Consider the following 16,874-nt stretch of genomic DNA (forward strand, 5'->3'; position numbering starts at 1 on the left):
TGCTAGTGTAAAACCCAATGAATAACAGTTAAAACAATGTCTTACTAGAGCCCAGCAACCCACAACAGTAGGCCATGGGAAATGCAATATAGCTGAAAGATAAGAAAATAGCTTAAAATAACCACTATGAATATATGTAAAAACTTTAAAGAAGATGTAAATAAATCTACTAATGATATCCATGAAAACACAAACAACAGAATAATGGAAGAAAACAGTTCAAGATGTAAAATTGAAAATAGAAACAATAAAGAAAAATGAAACTGACAGAAAACAGGAAATGTCATATTTAGGAACTAACCAAAACAATCTACTGTAGAGTGAAGCCTTTTCCTTGCCAGCCGCTTTGGTTTTTCTCCACCAGTCTCCTGGGCTCTGCCACATAGTAGTCCACAAATAACACAAAAGACACTGTATTAGTTATGAAGCTGTTGACCTTACTTGTTTCTTACTGGCTATCACTGACTTAAGCATTTACCCCATAACTGCCAATCTAAGTATTTCTCTTACCGGAGAAAAGTTCCCAGGCTTCTTACCCCTATGTCAGTTATATCTTGACTCCCTGTGTTTCTCCTACCCAGAGTCCTCCTGGACACCTAGTCCCACCTATCTTGCTTCCCTATTGGCCAACAGTGCTTTATTGACATATACATAGGACTTCCCCATCATCTCCTATTTATGTCTAAACAAAAAGAAAGGTCTTAGCTTTAACATAGTCAAATTATATATAGCAGAACAGCTATCAAGCAAGAACACAGTTACAACATTTTATCTATCAACATTCAGCAAGATTTAAATAAAATATCATATATCCCATCCTTGTGAGTCCAAAGTCCTATATGTTGCTTATCTCTTATCATAACTAAGGAAAACTATAAGTATAACTATCTGTCTTCAACTCCATCAAAGACCACAGAAGGATAATATATAAACACTAGAATTGACAGAGACATCTTGCTACCTGGACAGTCACCCAAAGTTCCACTGTAATGTTGGGGCATCCATCTTCAGCCCATAGGCCACACTGTGTCCAGAAGACTTCTCAGTAAAGCAGGAAATTTCAAAATGTCCTTCTGCACTGGCAGTCCGTCCATCATTTTTCTTTATCCTGCAGAAAGTCTGGCAGACTCTTCCATGAAGTAGGAACACTGTAGGACTGCTTGAGTTCAGCAGTCACTTTCCTGTGGGTCCTGCATGTCCAGATTTTACAACAACAGTCAAGCAGTCCAGGAAAGAGCAGTTTCTTGCTCAAATGGCTAATCTTGCCATCTTGAAAGCAAACTCCATAACAAGTTTCTTCTATGCCCATCTTCCTCTCAGACGTAATTGGTGATGCCAGGAGCAGACATTTCCCATTGGAAGAAAAACCCTAATCCATTTTAAATGCCATTTTCTGAAGGTCGTTGAAAGGTTTGAAGACTACCTCTCTATCAAATATATTTCTGTATATCTAGAAAATCTAACTTACCTAACTATAAGTTCTGACTATTATAAGTAACTATCTATAGTCTGTATTTAATTATATATTACGTTTTAAAAGATCAGTATATACACAATACTTAATCAAGAGGAGAAATATACATATCACAAAATTGACCTTGAATTTGTCTCAATAAATGAAAAACCATACCAATACAAAGTACTAATTTCCATACCATAATCCCCTTTTTCCTTTAAAAAGAAATTGGTTGTGATCATTAACCAATTATAAACAACCCCATTTAAATGAAAACAAAGATTTATAAACAATGTGGGGATTTAGACGTCGCTCATTCCAAACTGCTTCGTGCTGGAAGGGGGCGCTGTTCATACCATGGGGATCATGACAAAACTCAGAAATCTGTATAAGTCCTTATTTTCGTGGTCTGTAAAGCTACATCATCTTAGCTGTTTTAGATGTTGAATCACTTGGGCCATTGCTTCCAGGGGTCTTGGTTCATCAAACTAATGAGGCATGGAAGGAATCCTCAGCTTTGCATTTTCTATAGAAACACAAAAAAAAAACCTCTTTTCCAAAGTAACATATACTTATACTTAAATTTTGAAGTCAAGGCATTTTCAAAAGGTATTAGTTGAATTAATTCAGTGGCATTTATAATCAAGTGCGCTTTTAGTAGTTGTTCCTTCATGAACAATCAAAAAATAGAAGAACACAATAGCATACTGTATCCAGACTCACTGTGTATTTTCCATATTTATGTGACTTATTTATTCATCTATTATTATTACTCTATTTCTTTTACTTTTGTTTATCTATTTATTTTCCGAGGCAGGTTTTCTCTGGAAATCTACCTGCCACTGCCTCTGGATCAAATCCTACCAGCATGTACCACCACAGCCGGTTTCTCTATTTATTTACCACAATGCTGTTTCTTTTTGTCTCTCAATCTTATGTATATTTTTAAACACACTGTAAACCTTTAGAAGTTTTTATTCATCCAAGTCTGACTTTACTGTAAATCTTTTTTTTTTATTTTATTTTCCAGTTTAAATTTAGATAAGAAACAAGGTTGCTTCACAAGTCAGTTCCAGGTCCCTCTCCCTTCCCCTCCCCTCCTCCCGTGCCCTCCCCCCAACCCCCCACCCCCATTATCCCCTCATTCCCCCAGGGAGGGTGAGGCCCTCCATGGGGGTGTCCATAGTCTGTCATTTCATATAGAGCAGGGCCTAGACCCTTCCCCAAGGGTTCAGGGGGAGAGTGCACCTCACATTGTTCTATGGGAGTCCAAAGTCCATGTGTATACTTGGGATGGGTACTGATCTTCTGCCCAAGGCTCAATAGATTACCTAGGCCTCCTCACTGACACCCAGATTCAGGGGGTCTTCACCAGTCCCATGCTGGATTCCCAGGCTGATGCCTGGGATTCAAGAGTTAACCTTTGTCAGGTCAGCAGTTTCTGGGGGGTTAAACCAGCCGAGTCTTAATCCCTTTGATCATCAGTCCTCCGTCTCTGTTACTGGCTTTCTTGAGTTCAGTTCAGTATTTAACCGAGGGAGTCTGCCTCTTCTTCGATCAGCCACTAAATGAAGTTTCAGTTTCCCAGACTCTCTGGCCATAGGATTGTAGGCTCGCACTCCCCAGATCTATGTCTAAAATCCATATATGAGAGAGTACATGCCATGTTTCTCTTTTTGTGACTGGGTTACCTCACTCAGGATGGTTTCTTCTAGTGTCATCCATTTGCCTGCGAATCTCAGGATTCCATTGTTTTTTTCTTCTGAGTAGTACTCCATTGTGTAAATGTACCACATTTTCTCTATCCACTCTTTGGTTGAGGGACATCTAGGTTGCTTCCAAGTTCTGGCTATTACAAATAAAGCTGCTATGAACATAGTGGAACAGACATCTTTGCTGTATGAATAGGCATCTTTTGTATATATGCCTAAGAGTGGAGTTGCTGGGTCTTGTGGTAGGTTTATTCCCATTTTTCTGAGGAATCTCCATACTGATTTCCAAAGTGGCTGAACCAGTTGGCACTCCCACCAGCAATGGAGGAGTGTCCCCCTTTCACCACATCCTCTCCAGCATAAATTGTCATTGGGTTTTTTGATTTTAGCCATTCTGACAGGAGTGAGATGGTATCTCAGAGTTGTTTTGATTTGCATTTCCCAGATGGCTAAGGATGTTGAGCACTTTCTCAAGTGCCTCTCAGCCATTTTAGACTCCTCTATTGAAAACTCTCTATTTAGTTCTGCAGCCCACTTTTTAATTGGGTCCTTTGATGTTTTGGAGACTTGCTTCTTGAGTTCTTTTGTAAATTTTGGAGATCAACCCTCTGTCAGATGTGGGATTAGTGAATATTTTTCCCATTCTGTGGTCTGCCTTTTTGTCTTGCTGACTGTGTTCTTTGCCTTACAGAAGCTTCTCAGCTTCAGTAGGTCCCATTTATTAATTGTTGATCTCACTGTCTGTGCTACTGGTGTTATGTTCAGGAAGCTGTCTCCTGTGCCAATTCGTTCAAGGGTACCACCCACTTTCTCTTCTAAGAGGTTCAGTGTGGCTGGATTTATGTTGAGGTCTTTGATCTGTTTGGACTTAAGTTTTGTGCATGGCGATAAACATGGATCGATCTGCATTCTTCTACATTCCAGTCTCCAGTTATGCCAGCACCATTTGTTGAAGATGCTATCTTTATTCCATTGTATATTTTTAGCTTCTTTGTCAAAGATCAGATGTTCGTACATGTGTGGGTTAATACCCGGGTTTTCAATTCGATTCCATTGATCTACCTGTCTATTTTTTTGCCAATACCAAGCTGTTTTCAGGACTATAGCTCTATAATAGACCTTGAGGTCAGGGATGGTGATGCCTCCGGACGTTGCCTTGTTGAGCAGGGTTGTTTTGGCTATCCTGGGTCTTTTGTTTTTCCATACAAAATTGATTATTGTTCTTTCATTGTCTGTGAAGAATTGTGCTGGGTTTTAATGGGGATTGCATTGAATCTGTAGATTGCTTTTGGCAGGATTGCCATTTTTACTACATTGATCCTACCTATCCAAGAGCATGGGAGATCTTTCCATTTTCTGAGGGCTTCTTTAATTTCTTTCTTTAAAGATTCAGAGTTCTTATGATACAGGTCTTTCATTTGTTTGTTTAGTGTTACCCCAAGGTATTTTATGTTGTTTGTGGCAATTGTAAAGGGTGATGTTTCTCTGATTTCTTTTTCAGCCCTTTTATCATCTGTATAAAATAGGGCTACTGATTTTTTGAGTTGATCTTTTAGCCTGCCACTTTGCTGAAGATGTTAATCAGCTGTAAATCTTTATGTTTTTCTCTGTTAAAACTGTGGCTGTTTAAACTGCAGTTTTTCCAAAATGGTGGGAATAAGCATGACTCTAGCTCATTGTCTCAGTCTATGTTGCTATCTGGCAAAAGCTGCCGGCTTGGAGATGTGGTCACTGCCAATTCCAGCTGTATGTACACACCTTTTAATTGTTAGCAGAACCTCTTAAAAGAACCTTTTTTTTCTTATGCTGAGTCAGGAAGACTCCCTTAAGCAAGCCTCGTGATTCTGTGCTTGTCACTAGCAAAACAGAGCCCACCTGAAAAAAAACAATGCTACCATGAACCTATGCTTTTCTCCATTCTTTTGTTTCTAAAATTCCTTTAACACTTTTGTCATTCTACATGGAAATTCATAATCTCACTTCTGACACCATTTGTTGAGTGGAGCCCTTTCCTTGCCAGCCACTTTGGTTTTTCCCCACCAGGCTCCTGGGCTCTCCCATGTTGTAGTCCACAAATAACACAAAAGACATTGTATTAATTATGAAGCTGTTGACCTTGCTTGTTTTTTACTGGCTATCTCTGACTTAAGTATTTACCCCATAACTACCAATCTAAGTATTTCTCTTACCAGAGAAATGTTTCCGGGCTTGTTACCCCTATGGCAGTTACATCTTGTCTCCCTGTGTTTCTCCTACCCAGAGTCTGCCTGGACTCCTAGTCCCACCTATCTTGCTACCCTATTGGCCAACAGTGCTTTATTGACATATACACAGGACTTCCCCATCATCCTACAAGTAGACTATTGTAATTATTAATATCTATGAACCAAAAACAAGAACACCCAAATTCATAAAGAAATACAACTATATGTTAAATTACATCCTCAAATAGTGATAATGGATATACAGTATCCCACAATCGCCAATAGATAGGCCATCTAGGCAAAAACTAAACAAAGAAATGCTGAATCTAACTGATGTCATAAACTAAATTAACACAGCATGTCTTTACAGACCATGGCACCCAAACGTTAAAGAATATACCTTGTTCACAAAACCTCATGGAACATTATCCAAAGTATATCACATATTTAGACACAGAGTTAATTCTCAACTGGTAGCATAAATTGGAAATAACATACTGCCTCTTATATAGCCATCATGGATTAAAGCTCAATATCAACAACAGAATAAACAGAAAGCTTACAAACTCATGTAATCTGAACAACTAACTACTGAATGAAAGAACCATAAGGACATACTTTAAAAACCTGTACTCCAACAAATAGGAGAATCTAAAAGAAATGAATACTTTTCACAATATATACCACCTACCAAAAACCAATCAAATTAGATCAGTTATTTTAATAGACATATCTCCAGTGAAATAGAAGCAGTAATTAAGTCTCAAACCATAAAAAATTCCCAGAGCAGCTGATTTTCACTTAGTGTACCTGACTTTCAGATACTGTTCTCTTCAAAGTATTCTACAAAATCAAAACAGAAGGAACATTGCCAAGTTCCTTTCACAAGATCATAGCTGTCCTGATACCTAAACCAGAAAAAGACTCAACAAAGATAATTGCAGATCTCTCTTACAAAAATAAATTCAAAATTCTCAATAAATACTTGTAAACAGAATCCAAGAATACATTAAAAACAACATTCATTACTCTCTAGGCTTCATACTAGAGATATAGGAATGAGGTTCAACATACAGAATTCAATTAATGTAACCCACCATACAAACAGACTGAGTAATTTGTATCTTAAAGTTGTCATATTTTTTTAAGAAAAGGAAGTTAGGTATTGAGAAAATATTAGTGCTACAAGAGTATTTTTAGTAATCTAGTGGCTCACTATAACAAAATAATTGTAATATTCATATATTTTCTCAAAGACAATATTTTATTTTACTGTAGTAAATATAAACAAAAGTGAACAGGTTTTGATGAATATTACATTACAAATCTACAAAATGGTACAGTTATGACTTGGATGAGAAATTTGTGTACAAACACTCATGTTCAAGCCTTGTTTCTCAATCCTTTAGTGCTTATAGGAGAAACTTATAAAAACTGATCAGGTCATGGAAAGTCTGATACCATCAATAGATCATTATTTTGATGGGTTTATAATGTGGAAAACCTAGGGACTGTTTTACCTTTTATTAATATCAAATCTATGCACAGCGATTGCAAGACAGATGAAGTAATCTGTTTCACATCATCAGTTGCTCCCCCATTCCTGCTGGTGAACCAGCTCTCCACAGCTCTGAGATAAACCTGTTCCCAAAGCATGAATAGGATAAAAAGCACGCCGGCAGCCACACATGTTCAAATGTCTCACTGCCAGCTAGCCTACATCCAAGAGTGTGTGACTCTTCTCTCCAGATTTTATTAGGATGTTTACCTCTAGAGAATACCAAGCCCATTGTGACATTCTGCCCCTATACCACTGGCTTATAGGACTGAATTATCACAACAGGTTTATAATTTGATGATGTTAGGAAATGTTACCTTGCTAGAGCATACTGGTATCTAGGAGAATACACTATGGGTACATCTGTCCTACGTTCTCTTTTCACCTACTGTTTTAATCTTAACCACAGTGAATTAGTACCTAACAAGAAGGTCTGCCTTGATGCTGGACCAAAAACAATGGAGTCATATGACCATGTACTGAAGCTTTCCAAACTGTAAACTATGAACAAACAGAAAACAGAATAACAAATGTTCTTTCTCTGTTACTCTTGGATATTTTATCAAAGTTACGGAAATAAAACATGACTAACTTAAATAATGATTTTCAAGGCAAACAAAATACTGAGTATGCTTCCTTGAATTATATGCTTGTGCAAAATTTGCATGAGAACATGGGACTTGTCTTTAGTTCATCAGTAAGAGAGAGTCACAGATAATCCTAAACTTTATCATATACTCTGTATTTGTAACTAAATCAAAAGTAATGTTATTTATCAAATAAGAATAATAAAGCACATAGATATCTGTTAATATTAAAGTATCATTTTCTCAATGACTCTATTTATCTGTACAGCAGAAGAATTAGCATGATTTCTATATTACCATATATTGTTTATAGTTGAAGCGAGTTAATGGGAATCATTCATACTAAAAATACAGATAAAGAGGAATTATAAATATAAAATACAAAAATGTATATATGAAAAGATAAAGCAATGCTTTTGCATATTAAATGTAAGTTTAAAATAATATTGGAAATCTTTGGATTGACTATATAAAATGAGACATAATAATAATTGTGTTTCTTAAGTTACAATTCTTTTGTTCAATATTTTCACCTACTTGCTATTTTTATTTTCTTCTTACCCAATTTTTAAATGTCATAATTGATTTTCAGAGAATTTCACAAATCTATTTCACTATTATTCTTTCCCCTAACCATTTTCTTTCATCCAGTTCTTCCCCAATCACCCTATCTACTCCTCTGCCCAAAAAAACATGGACTCCAATTTGTGATGGGTGACTGACTACTACTGAACATAGGGCCTGTCATAGAATGCAGTTAATATACCCCTTGTCCTATATACGACTTCATTGTTGTGAGAAAGAGCATGACCAAAATTACCTTGAGGAAAGCATTTATTTCAACTTATATGGTCTTATCACAATCCATCATAAAGGGAATTGAGGACAGAAACTCAAGACAGGAATTTAGAAGCAGGAACTACAGGAAAGACCATGTAAGAATGCTGACATTCTTAGCTTTCTGTACTTGCATTCTTATACACCCCATGAGTGGAATCTTATCAGTGACCCCATCCCTCCAAAATCAAACCTACCTCCAATAAAATACCTCACAAATTTTCCTACAGACAAATACTAAGATGGAGTTTTCTCAATTAAGATTCCCTCTTTCCAGATATATGTATATTTGTGTCAAGTTGACAACAATCAACCAGAATAATTGATTGCTTGTCAACTTGACCCACAGACACAACACTTTAAAGAATAAACTTTATTTCTTTGTTCATATATGTTATCTCATATGAATAACACTCAAATGGCACCAATAGAGTCTTTGTGACCCTCTAAAATTTTACAAGCCATACTTGAGTCAACCCCATTGTTCTTGTCATTATTTTCTAAGTTTCTACAAAAGCTCATTAAACCCTGAACTCTCAATAACTTTTCTACCCCAAAATTCCAAGATCTTTCACAGTCCTTTCAGAAATACAAATGAACAAGTCTGATAAAACAAAGTCTCATCAACCTGGTAATTAATTTCTGACTTATGAAAGTTTCCATTGCTTTTTAAAGACCATGATCGAAAGCAACTTGTGAAGAAAGTAGTTTATTTAAGATACATAAACTGATTGTAGCTCATCATGATAGGAAATCAGTAAAGGGATCCAACACATAGTGGGGTTTATTCCCAGGCTCCAGATTAGACACAAACTACACCCAAATACCTGGTTTCTCAGAGCGATCTTTTATTAAGTTGGGAAGAAAATTTAGTGACTGCTTTCTGACTCAAGGAGAAAACAGCAGCAAGGGACCTTGCAGGTATAATTGTTGAAGGAACAATGGAAGACTTGTGATAGAATATGATAGAGTGTGGTGGGAGAGAAGATAGGGGATGGCAGAGAAAGGGAAGTAGAAAAGGGAGAGGGAACAGAGGTATTTTCCCCAAGGAACAAACGACTTCCTCTGAATAGAGAGGAGAGTGATGTAGCACATAGACAAATGACAGTTTATAAAGGTAAAATGGGAAACCCCATGTTAGGATGAAGTGTTTAATTTTAATTGAGCATGCTAATTAGGTAAGCCCAAAGTGGCTTCTGAATGCTGGACTTCAATATAAAGATAACTGGAACTCAGTAGTAGGTCTCAGTAGGAGGAAGTGACTAAATAAGGAACAGATCTTGATGGCTAGCCTTAGGAATGCATTCTAAAAATTTTTAATAAAGCAGAGGGAATGATAGAAGGGGAAGGCCTGCCTGAGCCCTGCTCACTATGCTCAAGATGGCAAGAGATTTTTCAATAAGGTCAAGAACACATGGCAGAATTTGGAGACAGAAAATAAAGCAGAGACAGTGGAGGAGTACTTCCTTTCTATGGTTTGCATAGTATACTTTTTTGTGCAAGACCACTGTTCCAGGGGTTGCACTTCCATCATAGGACTGGCTCCAATGTAATTTTTATTCAAAATGTCCAAAAAAGGACTTTACCCAATTAAGAATCCCTCTTTGCAGATTTGCTAGGTTTATATCAAATTGACAAACAACACACCCAGTTTCATTCTGTAGGGTAACAAGCCAGTGGAAAATTACCCTAGGCCTAAATTGCCCCTGAACCCTGAGACATGGAAATGGCCATGACTATAACAAGCATTCTTCCGGCCAGCCTGCTCCCTGAGTCATGTCAACCCCAAATAACACATAAAGACTCTATTAGTAGTGGAGGGACCACCTCGAATGCCCATTCCTGATAATGAACTTGATGTCTATAACCATCCGGGAGCCTTCATCCAGTGATTAATGGAAGCAGACGCAAACACACAATTAAGCACTGAACTGAACCCAATGAACCCAGTGACATAGAGAAAAGAGTGATGAGCAAATTGGCAAAGAATGGGCTGGCAAAACCAGCAGAGACAGCTGATCTGGACAAGGGAGAGCTCTTGGACCCCAGACCGACAGTGGGGAGGCCAGCATGGGACTGATCTGTACCCCCCAAATGTGAGTGTCAGCGAGAAGGCCTGGGAAACCTATGGGACCCTGAGCAGTGGATCAGTGTCTATCCCTGGAATACAAACAGTCATCGTGTGCCCATAGCAAAAAGAGGGATGCTCTCTCAGCCTGGACTCTTAGGGGAGTGCCTGGACCCTACCCGGAGTGAAATGACAGACTCTAGATATCCCCTATGTGGAAGGAATTGGCAGTAGGGTGGGAGGCTGGGGGGGAAGGGGAATGCGGGAGGAGGGGAGGAAGGTGGAACTGGGATTGACATGTAAAACAAGCTATTTAAAATTAAAATAAAAATGATAATAATAAAAAAAGACTCTATTAGTTACAATGCTGCTGGCCAATATCTGGGGCTTCTCATTGGCTAGTTCTATTTTAAGTATTACTCATAACTACTAATATATATATATATTTTTTTTTACAAGGTCTTATCTTACCAAGGATGCCAGCCACATGTGTCTTCTCTTCACGGAATCACATGGCAACTCTCTACTCCCTGCTCTTGACTACATTTCCAAGACTCCTCTTTGACTCCTATTCCCAAATCTCTTGCTTCTTTATTGGCCAACAGTGCTTTATTTATCAACCAATAAGACAAACATATACATAGAAGACTTCCCCCATAGTAACTCAGCATCAGAGTACAAACCATGTGGCAAAGTTGGCCACCAAACAATACTCCTGGCTGAGCTTTACTTCTCCATTAGCTCAGTGGGCATGCTCCAAAAAAACTGTAAAAGTGCTGGCCTCTGTCTAACCCACTACGGTCTCCATTTCTGTTCAGAGGCAGCCTCCATTCTGTGTCTCTCCCAGTGAATCACTTGTGGCAGTAAAACTTTTTATAATCCCCTGAAAAAATCTGAATTTCCCTCACCTAGAACCTATCAAAAGTGTCTGTTATTTCTTGGTTGAGGAATAAGATTTCACTTCTTCCTTACTGAGATTTTGTGTGTTTAAATTTATTTTTAAGGTCTTGTGCATGCTTTTACAATATCTCTAAGTTCATATATACAACTTCTCTGTTGTATATGGAAAATAACTCTGAGCCTTGAAATGAGGGTATGGTAGAGACAACCCATTTAGGACTGAACATACCCAAGTCTCTCACTATCACAGTGTTGTAGTACGTCCATTTGTCTCAAGATACTGCTGCCTTTCCAGGATCATATTATATATATATATATATATATATATATATATATATATATGAGAATTATGAGCCAAATCCTGAAGGTGGAGATTCTGTACTACCTGTTACCACAGCCATTTAGCCTTAAATAAACTCACAGAAGCTTATATTAATCATAAATTGACCTATGGCCCATCTTCTTATTGGCTACCTCTCTCTTAATTATTAACCCATTTCTATTAAGCTATGTATTGCCATGAGGCTATGGCTTACCCATAATGCTACAGGATGTTACTCCTTTTGTGGCTACAAAACATCTCTCTCTCTGTGTATGTTCCTCTTACCAGCATTCCTAAGCTTCCTGCCTAGCTACTGGTCAATCAGCATTTGTTCACCAGACAATAAGAGAAACATATGTTCACAGCATACAGATGAACATCCCCCATCAAAAACCATATTACTCATGTTGCTTTTGTTATTGTCTATGGAAGCTAAAGAAGCTTTGAGTGAATGTGTAAGAGTGGTTGATGTTCAAAGTTAATGTGTATTTTTGACAGTAGCACAGCTATGTCAAGGGTACAGCACCTCAATCCTAATTAGGAAAACATTTCTATGACCTTTCTGCAAATATTGATCACTACTGGAATGCTTATGAACAATTGACTAGTATATATAAAAACTGTCACCTGCAGCTTTTTTTTCCAAGATGTTTGCAGCTGTTTGCCTAGTGAGACCTCCTACAAAGACTAGCTAACCCCTCCCATTGTGCTGCACAAATTAAAAGTGCAGAGATTTCAGGTTGTGGAGCTGTAAGTATGACTCCATCTTAGCTCGCATAGTCCATCTGACCCTAGCCTTTCTGAACATACATCTGTGTGTGTGTTCTTTATGAAGTGCTACACTAGTCAGAGTTCTGCAAACAAGCCATAAAGGTTATTTTATTTTATTTTTTTAAATTTTTAAAAATATTTTTAGTTTAAATTTAGATTAGAAACAAGGTTGCTTCACAAGTCAGTTCCCGGTCCCTCTCTGTTTCCGTCCCCTCCTCCCGTGCCCTCTGCCCAACCCCCCCAATATCCCCTTATTTCCCCAGGGAGCTTGAGGCCCTAGATAGGGGTGTCCATAGTCTGTCATTTCATCCAGGGCAGGTCCTAGAACCCCCCCAATAGTTCAGGGTGAGAGTGCATCTCACATTGTTGGATGTGAGTCCAAAGTCCATGTGTATATTTGGGATAAATACTGATCTACTGCCCTAGGCCTCCTCACTGACACCCCCATTCAGGGGGTATTGATCAGTCCCATGCTGGATTCCCAGGCATCAGCCTGGGATCCAACTGCTAACCCTTGTCAGGTCAGCTACTTCTGGGGGTTTAACTAGCCCAGTCTTATCCCTTTGGTCATCAGTCCTCCCTCTCTGTTACTGGCTTTCTTGAGTTCAGCTCAGTGCTTAGCCGTGGTAGTATGCCTCTTCTTCCATCAGCCACTGAATGAAGGTTCTGTTTCCCAGTCTCTCTGACCATGGGAAAACAAAATACCGAGGAAAGCCAAATCAATCCTGTTCAACAAGGCAATTTCTGGAGGCAACACCATCCCTGACTTCAAGCTCTATTATAGAGCTATAGTCCTGAAAACATCTTGGTATTGGCACAAAAATAGACAGGTAGACCAATGGAATTGAATTGAAAACCCTGATATTAACCCACACACGTATGAACATCTGATCTTTGGCAAAGAAGCTAAAAATATACAATGGAATAAAAAAAGCATCTTCAACAAATGGTGCTGGCATTACTGGAGGCTGGCATGTAGAAGAATGCAGATAGATCCATGTTCATCACCATGCATAAAACTTAAGTCCAAATGGATCAAAGACCTCAACATAAATCCAGCCACACTGAACCTCTTAGAAGAGAAATTGGGTGGTACCCTTGAACGAATTGGTACAGGAGACAGCTTCCTGAACCTAACCCCAATAGCACAGATAGTGAGATCAACATTTAATAAATGGGACTTCCTGAAACTGAGAAGCTTCTGTAAGGCAAAGGACACAGTCAGCAAGACAAAAAGGCAGCCCACAGAATGGGAAAAAATATTCACTAATCCCACATCTGACAGAGGGTTGATCTCCAAAATTCACAAAGAACTCAAGAAGGAAGTCTCCAAAACGCCAAAGGATCCAATTAAAAAGTGGGCTACAGAACTAAATAGAGAATTTTCAATAGAGGAGTCTAAAATGGCTGAGAGGCAGTTGAGAAAGTGCTCAACATCCTTAGCCATCTGGGAAATGCAAATCAAAACAACTCTGAGATGCCTTCTCACTCCTTTCACAATGGCTAAAATCAAAAGCACCAAAGACAATTTATGCTGGAGAGGATGTGGTAAAAGGGGAACACTCCTCCATTGCTGTTGGGAGTGCCAACTTGTTCAGCCACTTTGGAAATCAGTATGGAGATTCCTCAGAAAAATGGGATTACACCCAGGTTATTTTATAATAGCAACTAAAACATCACAAAAATAACATACAGTTGCCTCCCTTTTAAAGAAGGAAGACATTGACATTTTAACTATTATTATTTTACGTTTCTTTCATTCAATCCACTTTAACTACACTCTGCATTAGATTAGGTGACTTACAACATTGTAATAAATCATAATATTTAAAAATACTTTTCCAAGATGTTCAAAGATTCAAATGAGTAAAACTAAGCACATAAATGAAATTGCAAGCAGAAACAGCAATTACTCAAACTGAACTCCTATGCATAGAGATGTAAAGATCAGGAGCTACAACATTTATTAAAGAAAGTTTCATAAAAACACTCAAAAAGACAATTTTGATGATCAAATTCAGGAACAAGTTTCCCATATTGGATCTGATTATTCTATTATCCCAATAATATATTCATTTGTGTACTATCATTATTTCATTAGATTTTCATTTAAGTTGAACACACTCAGTATTTTTGTGGCATGAATTGGGTAGCAGTGCTACATGTAGTTTTTTTAGACATATGGTCTTCAAACACTTCAGAGATCTACAGAATAGAACATTTAATATATTTTAATTACATTGGTTTCTTGTTTCTCAATATATGTTTTTATTTAAATTAGAAACATGCATGCTTCACATGTCAACCCCAGCTCCCTCTCCCACCCTTCCTCCCTTGTCCCTCCATCAGTCCCCCCCCCATGCTCTGGCCCAAACCCTACATCATTCCCCAGGGAAGGTGAGGCTGTCCTTGGGGGGATCTCCAGAGTCTGTCAATTCATTGGGTTCTTTTTGTATGACAATGAGAAACATCTGCCCCTGGCAGCATCAGTCTACTTCACAGAAGATTATAGGCTTTGAAGAAACTCCACATGGAGTTTACTTCATGGCAAATTTTAGCTACTGGGCAAGAAAGTGCCATTGTTTCTATTGCTGACATTATGCTGTACAATTTGGACAAACATGGTACAAAAGAAATGACTGACAAATTTTGTCAAGACAAGGTACTACGACCCTTCAGAATACCCTACTTCAAATTAAAGTTTGTTAGATACTCTAGGCCTATAGGCTAAAAATAGATACCTCAGAGTTGTAGATGAAAATTATATGACTGTCCTGGCAGCCAGCTGTTTCTGTCAAGTCTTACCTTGTGTTTTTGAAGTCATTTGCTTGTACTTCCTGCTTACTTAGGTAATATTTCCTTCTTGGGTCTCTGATGGAATTGAAGGCTTTGTAGTTATACTTTCTTTGTTACCAGATTCAGAAAAGAAACTCACAAAATTAATATAAATTATGTAAGTGTGAGAGAAACAAAAGTGAGTTTTGTGTTGGCAATACATGTAAAATAGAAAGTAAATTAGATACAACCTTTTTGACTCACCAACACAGGAATGATATGGAATACGTTCTCTGAATTTGTCAAATATTTATGGATTAGTTATTGCTGGTGTATTTATTGCAGATTGCATATATATATAGTCATTTACTTATTTTATATAGATTTTATTGTAATCATTTTTTATTTTAGAAAAAAGAGGGAAATGTGATGATATTTTGTTTATGTTTTAACAAATAATGCTTACCTGAAGATCAGAGGGAAGACCTAGTCAACATTAGAGGCTAGGCAGTGGTGGCACACACCTTTAATCCCAGGACTTGGGATCTCATTAATTTGATCCCAGTTCTTGGAGTCACATGCATTTAATTCCAGCACTTTGCAGGAGGAAATAGGAAGTGATATTTCTGGACAGATAAGAATGTAAGACAGTGAGTAGCTGTCCCTCTGGCATCATCAGGTAAACAGGCCAGCTTCCCGGCCTGTGTTCCAGAGCCTGCAGATCGCCTGGGAACTGCACAGAGCTCCCAATCCCGGCGGGAGCATCAGTTAAAGACGCCAGCTTCCCGGCCTGTGTTCTAGAGCCTGCAGATCGCCTGGGAACTGCACAGAGCTCCCAATCCCGGCGGGAGCCAAGCACCCCAGACTCCAGATCTTCTCTCCCACCAACGATTCCAGGAAAGGAGAGGAGGCTGGGAGTACAGGGAAGTAGCTGTCCCTCTGGCATCATCAGGTAAACAGGCCAGCTTCCCGGCCTGTGTTCCAGAGCCTGCAGATCACCTGGGAACTGCACAGAGCTCCCAATCCCGGCGGGAGCCAAGCACCCCAGACTCCAGATCTTCTCTCCCACCAAAGAGACCAGGAAACTACAGGAGCCAGGGAGACCAGGGGAGTAGCTGTTCCGGATCAGGTACAACAGGACCCAGCATAGGGTCCAGGGGACCAGGTAGGAGGCTAAGCGCCCCAGATTCATGTTCTTCTTCTCTACCCATGGACCAGCATTTGGACAAGGCATAGAAGAACCACCAGATTACTGGACTTACTAGCACCCACCAAAAGGGAACTCTGGTCCCCAGACCAGGAAGGGGCTCTTTCTGCACCCACTAAAAGAAGAGATGGGAAAGAGACAATACAAAAACACAGTCAGCAACAGAAAAACAAATATGACACCGCCAGATTCTAGAGACTCCACACCAGCAAGACCCCAATATTCCAACGCGAAGGAAGCAGAAGAGAACGACCTTAAAAGCACTTTCATGAAAATGATAGAGGCCCTAAAAGAGGATATTGGAAAATCCCTCAAAGAAATGGAAGAAAAAACAAACCAAAAAATGCAAGAAATGGAAGAAAAAAACAAACCAAAAAAATGCAAGAATTGGAAGAAAAAACAAACCAAAAAGGCATGAAATGGAAGAAGAAATGAAGCAAAAAATGCAAGAAATGGAAGAAAAAGCAAAGCAAAAAA

This window comes from Mesocricetus auratus, unplaced genomic scaffold (genome assembly GCF_017639785.1).
Source record: "Mesocricetus auratus isolate SY011 unplaced genomic scaffold, BCM_Maur_2.0 Super-Scaffold_100003, whole genome shotgun sequence".
Lineage (NCBI taxonomy): Eukaryota > Metazoa > Chordata > Mammalia > Rodentia > Cricetidae > Mesocricetus > Mesocricetus auratus.